At 31.1% G+C, this 7386-nt stretch overlaps 1 protein-coding gene across 1 annotated transcript in view; it reads right to left on the bottom strand.

Moving 5' to 3' along the window:
* Nucleotides 1–5680: 5680 nt before the first annotated feature.
* Nucleotides 5681–7386, bottom strand: part of LOC127703947 (uncharacterized) — a 124670-nt gene continuing 122964 nt past the window's right edge. Inside the window, exon 19 of the mRNA XM_052207986.1 lies at nucleotides 5681–6888. The gene's annotated coding sequence lies outside the window, so the exon portion shown is untranslated. The remainder of the gene's footprint in view (nucleotides 6889–7386) is intronic.

The raw sequence follows: 7386 nt of genomic DNA, 5'->3' as shown, positions 1-7386 counted from the left end.
TTATACCCTGAAAGCAAGATATAGTATTCTGCACTGACATTCATACATGTATATTATTATTTGACAGTATTTTATTTTTTATTGGTTATAATCATAAAGGTTTAAATAATATTTATAGTTCATAAAAAATTAAATATATTCTGGCTTACTGAATATGTTATACAAGGGAGATACCCTTCCCTAGATTTTCCATCAAACATGATGGAATTTTGTGATGGAAAAAATGCCATCACACTCCATCATGTTGATGGAGTATTGGAACAACTTTCCATCAACTTTCCATCAATGCTGGAAAATGGTTGATGGAAAAGGTTTGATGGAATTTGTGTTCATGATGATGGAAAATTGATGGCATAATTTCCATCTGATGGTATTTTTGCCATCTGATGGATAATTGATGGTATTTTTGCCATCTGATGGAAAACTGATGGTAATTTTGCTATCAGATGGAAAACCAATGGAATATTTCCATTACATGTAAAATGCATGGAAACTTGATGGAGAATTGACCATCAGATGGAATTTGATGGATGAGTAAGGAGAATGTCTTTAGAAAATCTTTCCATTTATGGCATTTTCTGTGATTTAATAAAACAATATTTGTTCTCTGTCGTCTATAGGTAGTCCTGTTACATGTGTGTATCTTTTCGTTCAGTGTCCCATTGAACTCGCTTTCCTTAAAGTTGAATTAGTTGATGGCAAATTCTGTAAAATAAAAGTAAAAGAATAAGTTAACATTGTACAGATATAAAGTTAGTTAGTTACATTTGTTGTCAATTCTGAAATTATCAAATGAAAATAACGCTTTTTGAAAAGATTTGTATTAATGTGTCACTTGCAGGGTCAATTTCTAAGAGTGTCAAATCCTTCTAGAAATTTAATATTCAGAGGTGGATTCAGGAAAGTGGGCTCCCCCTTTCTGAGCTTTAGAGCTATATAACTTATTAAATAGAAGTTTTATAAGTCTTACTCCTAATGTTGACTTAATTGCCACCACCACCACCCTGGTTCAGCAGCTGATATATAACTGTACAATACATTAAACCTCATGTCAGTACTAAATTATCATCATTACAATAAGTGACTGTCCCTAGAAATAAAGAGGTTGTCCTTTCTTTTGTGTTTAATATTTGTTTTTCATAATCATTGTACTATAACATAATGGGTCTTGCCCATGTTTTATATCATACTTTTGGTGGGTAGTGTATATACTATACATGTATTTATAAAGATATATTATTTTACCATTTGTGGATATATAAATGTCATATTGTCAGTCACACCACAGATCTCTAATTTTATAGCAAAATTACTTTTTCAGAAGTACTATTTTATAAAACAAATAATGTTTTAAAATGATACAAAATATGACTCATGTCCTGCACAATTTTATGATATGTATATGCATATTTTTTGTGTCATTTGGTCTCTTGTGGAGAGTTGTCTCATTGGCAAGCATACCACATCTTCTTTATTAATACTTTTTATAAATCTATGCCCTTCTTTTTTTCTTGACTCTTAAAAGTTAATAAAACACTTTAAATGTCACTACTTTGAACTAAAAGAGCATGCACATATATTCAAAATTGTGGAAATTCTAATACATTGTACTTACCAAAAGATATAATCCAAAATATGTTTACACCCGAGACTCCCGAAAAATATATATAGGTGGTGCTCCTATCATTGGCGGTAACACTACACAGTTTTGTACATACACATGGCGACACGAAACACAATCGGAAATCCATTTTACGATATCAAATATTTCATAATGGAGTGAAAAATATCGTGTGCCACGTGGGCGCTTACATTTGTCACTCTATGCACCATTTCTGGTCGAAAAGGGCAATTGGCGCAAGGCGGACGTCCTTCCCGATAACTGTGTTTAATAATTTATTTAAATGGCTGTCAAGTTCCCATTAAAAAAATTGACTTGTATTTATTTTAATGTCAGATCCTTAAACTCCCATCAAAATTAGATACTAGTACTTACTACTAGCAAACTTGTTGGCCATTTTTAATGGCTGCTTAGATTGTTAAATTACCAAAATTATCAAAATGGTTCCCAACCCCACCCCCTCCTCCTCATGTTCACTAATACCCTTAACCATTTCATTGTCTTAATTCAATAATTGTATTTAGATACACATTGTTCACCATGGCTTAATGATGCTCGCTGTTCAGTTTCAAATATTATATTAGGCCTAAAATAAAATATTGTCTGTTTCCCCAATCCCTACCGACCCTGCAAAAACGGGTCCGACTCATAAAATTTTATTGTCAAAACTAAGTCAAATATTATTTTATTCAGTTCCAATTTTCAGGCTTGCCAGATCGACCAATATTGTTCCAGCTTTTTGGAAAAAATAAAATTATTTCCCTACCTACCTACCCACACCTGGCTTGGCGGTGTCGGATTGGGGAAACAAACAATATATTAATTTAGGCTTAATAAAAATCAGATATAAAGGATACATGTTAAGTTCTTCTCCTTTCTGTAATTAAATTTGCTGTCTCTGTACTTCCAACTAGTATTGCTGAGTAAAGGTAACTGGAATCTGCATGCAATCTGTTTACTATCAAAATTGGCAGCTCCATTTTAAAATCATTAAATCCCCTAAAAGTAAAAAAAAAAATCCACAAAGAATCAATTGTTCAAGACGTTTTGAAGCAATAAATTCAATAGAAATATTATTGCATATTTATACAGTACATTGGAAGCCATTTGGAATCAAATTAATTACCCTCCCCCTTTTTTATCCCCTGAAGATTAAAAACCGGCGACTTATTATTTTCACCAAATAATCATTCACACAACTCAATATTTTTTTACATGTCTACCAGTTATGCCTGTTATGTGACAACAAGATTATTCATTGTAAAAAACTCATGTTAAAAATAAATATAGTTTTCAGTTTATGATTTCAGACTTTCTGATGTTGATTTGCTCAAATAAAAACAATAAAAAAATCATAGTTCTTCAATGAATTATAATTTATAATCATAATATACACATGTTGAATTAAATTTCTAATGCACTTATCTGAAAACATCTGCATCGGATTTTCCAGCATCGGATTTTCAAGTTTGATCTCCATATCAGCGTAATCACATTTTGATGACGTGTTTCTCAAGTGCGCTAACGTCAAAGTGACAATCTCGCCCCATATTATATCGACCAGAAGTTGATCCGTTCCCGTACCGGTATTATGAAAATAGATCAAGGGTGTCGCATAAAAATATTACAACTGGCCAGTTTTAAATAAAAGAAAAAAACAACGTTAATTTAATCGGCACAGGGTGCATGCGGATGAACTATTGGCCGCATTATCTAAAACGGTATTTTCTAGGGTCGAACTGTTCAGTACAATTACAAAATAACACGTGGTCATGATTTGTTTACATTTTACACAAGTTGAGAAACAAATGTTTCACGATGTCGATCATTGATCTGATAATTAATAGAAACGCACTTATATGAACTTGGGAGAAAATCAGAAACGCCCCAGCTTGTCTGGCAAAACAGCCGTTGGCGTTTCTCGAGTTCCCTGTCGTTTATATCGCGAAAATCTCGGCATTTTTCTTACTTTGAAATACGGTCAAACTGAAATTCGTAATTCTTCCATGAACAGGAAGTTCAGCTAGCTGTGTAAACTGTAAAATTAAGTGACCCATTAAGTGCATGGCTTCACCTGACAGCTTTGGTGTCAAACACATTGTTAATTAAACACCAATTATCTTTGCTTTATGTCAAAAACAATTTGTCTATTTCAAAAATGTTTGCCAAAAAGAAAAAAAATGAGTTACTTCCCCTTTTTTATCACCTTTTCACAATATATTCCGTTTATTTATGGTTTTTTTTTTCGTAATTAAATAAATATAAAACAAATGGAATGCAAATGCATATTAGAATATTTCTTTTAATTATTTTTAACCTGAAAACACTTAGAATATAAATATTTTGAAAATTGTTTTTTTCATCTTCACCTCCATTCATTGCTCTATCAAGTGCATTAAAATAATAGTTCAAATTGCAATATTGTAAGGTTGCATAAGATCCTAAAGATGAGTAACTAACAGGTTAACTTATATGAAACTCATAAGCCATTAAATAATTAAATTCAGCTGCAGTGTGAAGGTGTTATTAGTCACTATTAATGACCCCAGATTTATAAAGCTAAACATAAAAAAATTGTGTCAAAAGTATTGAATTTTATTACTCCCCTTCAACTGAAACTTGATTTTACCTTAGTGCCTGAGTTTTATTTTAGTTTAATTGCTCTTTTTTCAATGACATTTTACGAATAAAATTGTCATTTTTCTGACTAGAGCACCCTGCCCTTTTTAAATCCTGGCTAAAACACTGTATCTTCATGTGAATGTGAATATATATATATTTAACAAACAATAGTTAATTTCAGTCCCAAAGATTTTCTTTTTTATTTGGTTGAATTTGTAATACAGATTATATTTTTTCTTAAGTCCCAATACCAGGAATCATCCAGGCCCTTTTTTTTTCCATTCAGATAGAATTTGTAAATGTCCTGAAAGTTGGAGGAATGATGATCGAAAAGTCCTGATATATTCTGGTTTATATAATATGATTTTTGAAAGTCTTGAGATATCCTGAGAATTCCCCCAGTTTTAAGCTGCTTGATTTGAAAGTCCTGACATTTTCTGGAATTCTCCCATTAAGTTTTCTCCTTAAAAAAAGGACTTAATAATAGCCTAACAGGATATTTTCAGGATATCCCAGGATAATCTTGAGATATCCTTGTTATAAAAGTTGTCAGGATTTATTTCTGCAAGGGGTGTATGCATCATTTGATGGACAATGTAAAAATAAAAGTATTGGTTACAGAACAGTCATATAAATAGTGACAAAAAGTAATTTTAACAAAAAATAATATGTCACATTTAATAAGTTTACACTGGTTGAAATAAAAACCAAAGTATTCTTGAAATCCTTTCCTGTTACAAGATATATACAATGTATTGCACAGTTTAGGAAATTGTTTGTTGCAACTTTCTAGCAAACAAACTCTTTCTTGCAACATTGCAGAAAAATACTGCAACTTTCTCACGAACAAATATTATTTCAGTAACATTGAGAGATTATGTTACAAGTTACAGCTGCAACAACATGTAACTTTCTTGCTAGTACTTCTTGTAAACAAATTTGTTTGCTCCAATATAATAGAAAACTTTTTACCTCAGTAAGGGATGTGAAATTTTCAGACACAATTATGCTGAAATTTTCTAAGTTTTTTTCCATCAAGCAAAATGACAGAGTTTAAATACCATCACACTTTCCATCAACAAAATATTCTAAGTCCAAATTCCATCTCACTTTCCATCAAAGAAAATGTTTAAGTCCAATTTCCATCAAACTTCCTTCATTTCCATCCTATTTTCCATCAGGTGGAATAAATGCCATCATATTTTCCATCAGAGGGTAAAAATGCCATCCATTTTTCCATCAGGGGTTAAAGATGCCATCAAATTTTCCATCAAAAGAATGCGGGTGGAAATAAAATTCCTAATTTCCATCATCCTTTGATGGATTTTTTTGGTTTAGGATGGAATTCCATCAAGTACCATCAACTTTCCATCAATTGTCCATCAAGTGTTGATGGAAAATGAAGAAATTGATGGAAGATCTAGGGAAGGGTAATTACAGCAAAAATATTTTTATTTAAGATATGATCATATTTCTCACTGTTCTGATATTAATCAGAGAGTTGAAAATGCGAACCCTCAATTAAATCATCTTTGTCATAAATAAACTACAAAAGACTATTGCAAAATCATCCTCTAATTCATTAACAAACAATATCAGACTATATATTCTATATCAACTAAGAAAAAAAAATCACTGCTTTGGTTTTTTTTTAAAGTAACAACAGTAGTCTGTCTACCTTTTTCATTTTCAAACAAGAGGTTGCACACCTTGTACTGCCATGCATATCATAATTTATAATTCAAAGTATCGAAAACAGGAGGTCAGTATTTAACGGATCAAAAAAGTGTTCATACATTTCAACTCATCACTGTCAAGCTACTGACCAAATATGAAGACATTATGTTCATAAGTTCCTGAGAAAAGTGTCCTTAAACATATTGGATAAATAGAAGTATCAGAAAACAAGAAGAAAGTCTCTTACAAATACGAAAAGCACTCACATTTTACACCTCATCACTGTCAAGCTGATGACCATATATGAAGGGTCATTAGAAAAGCATGATGAAAATTTATGGTGGACGAAAAATGGGGGTATCATCACCCTCTTTAAGAAGTTTATTCAAATGTAACATGTGGTATTCAAAAATTGCTATATGTTGAAATCAATATCTCCTAAAAGACAAAGCTTAAATCAGATGAGGTTTACCTTTAAAATTATTCTAGCTTTATTTGATCATTTTCATTTAAACATCTTCAAAAGTCAATAAATAGCTTGATAAAATCTAAATTGAACAAATTGACCATTTGCATGAGTCATTTGTTTTTTGTGTAACACATATCTACAGCAGTGTGATATTCATGTACCTTTTTGTTTTCATTAACGGTATGTTTCTGTTAAAAATTACAAACAGGTAATTGTATGCAATAAAAAACTTCATTTCACTCAAAATATGTCAATAATCATTTGTGAATGTGTCATTCAGTTAAAAAACAAAATCACAATAATAATCGAAAGAATGTATAATAAAATAAGTAAAAATATTAAAAATTATACAAATTAAAATAGTTATTTCTTTTTCTTGGCTTTTTCTTTCTTTGCCTCAAGTTTCAGTTGTTTCTCTTCTTCCTTTCTTATCCTCTTCTCATCACGGGTTTCCTTTTGATCGAGTAAATTTGGATTCTTCTTAAGGAGCTCTTCTACACTGAAACACACATAAAACAAAATATTTAAATGAGGTAGTATTTTGGAGCCATATTACAGTCATTCGTTTTTTTGAGGTACTCTGGTTTTAGAATGTTAATACCCATGGTCTCTTAACCCTATTCTCTGACTTACATTAACTTTATACAAACTTTAACCCTAGACTGACCTTTTCCCTTTTAGACAATAATTTTTTAGAGTAATTTTTTTTAGTATGCATAAAAACTACATAAATTGATCAATTTTTTTTCTGTATATTGCCTAAGATTGATTCAAAAGAGGGAGTTTTGGAACAGTCATATTTGGTTTAACACCTGTTTTCCTTTGAAACTGCCTGTGCCAAGACAAGAATATAATAGTTGTTATCCAATCAAAGTGCATGCTCCTATAATTTTTATTTTTGGAGTTTGTGTGTTACTGAGAAAACCTCTAACTTCACTTTTAAGTTTGTTTTATTTTTAATGTTGACCTTTTAGATATTTATGGGCTGTTATGGTGC

This window comes from Mytilus californianus, unplaced genomic scaffold, assembly GCF_021869535.1.
Source record: "Mytilus californianus isolate M0D057914Y unplaced genomic scaffold, xbMytCali1.0.p SCAF_57, whole genome shotgun sequence".
NCBI classification, from domain to species: domain Eukaryota; kingdom Metazoa; phylum Mollusca; class Bivalvia; order Mytilida; family Mytilidae; genus Mytilus; species Mytilus californianus.
Note: the sequence above shows the minus strand (reverse complement) of the source record. Positions and strands in the feature narration are given on the sequence as shown.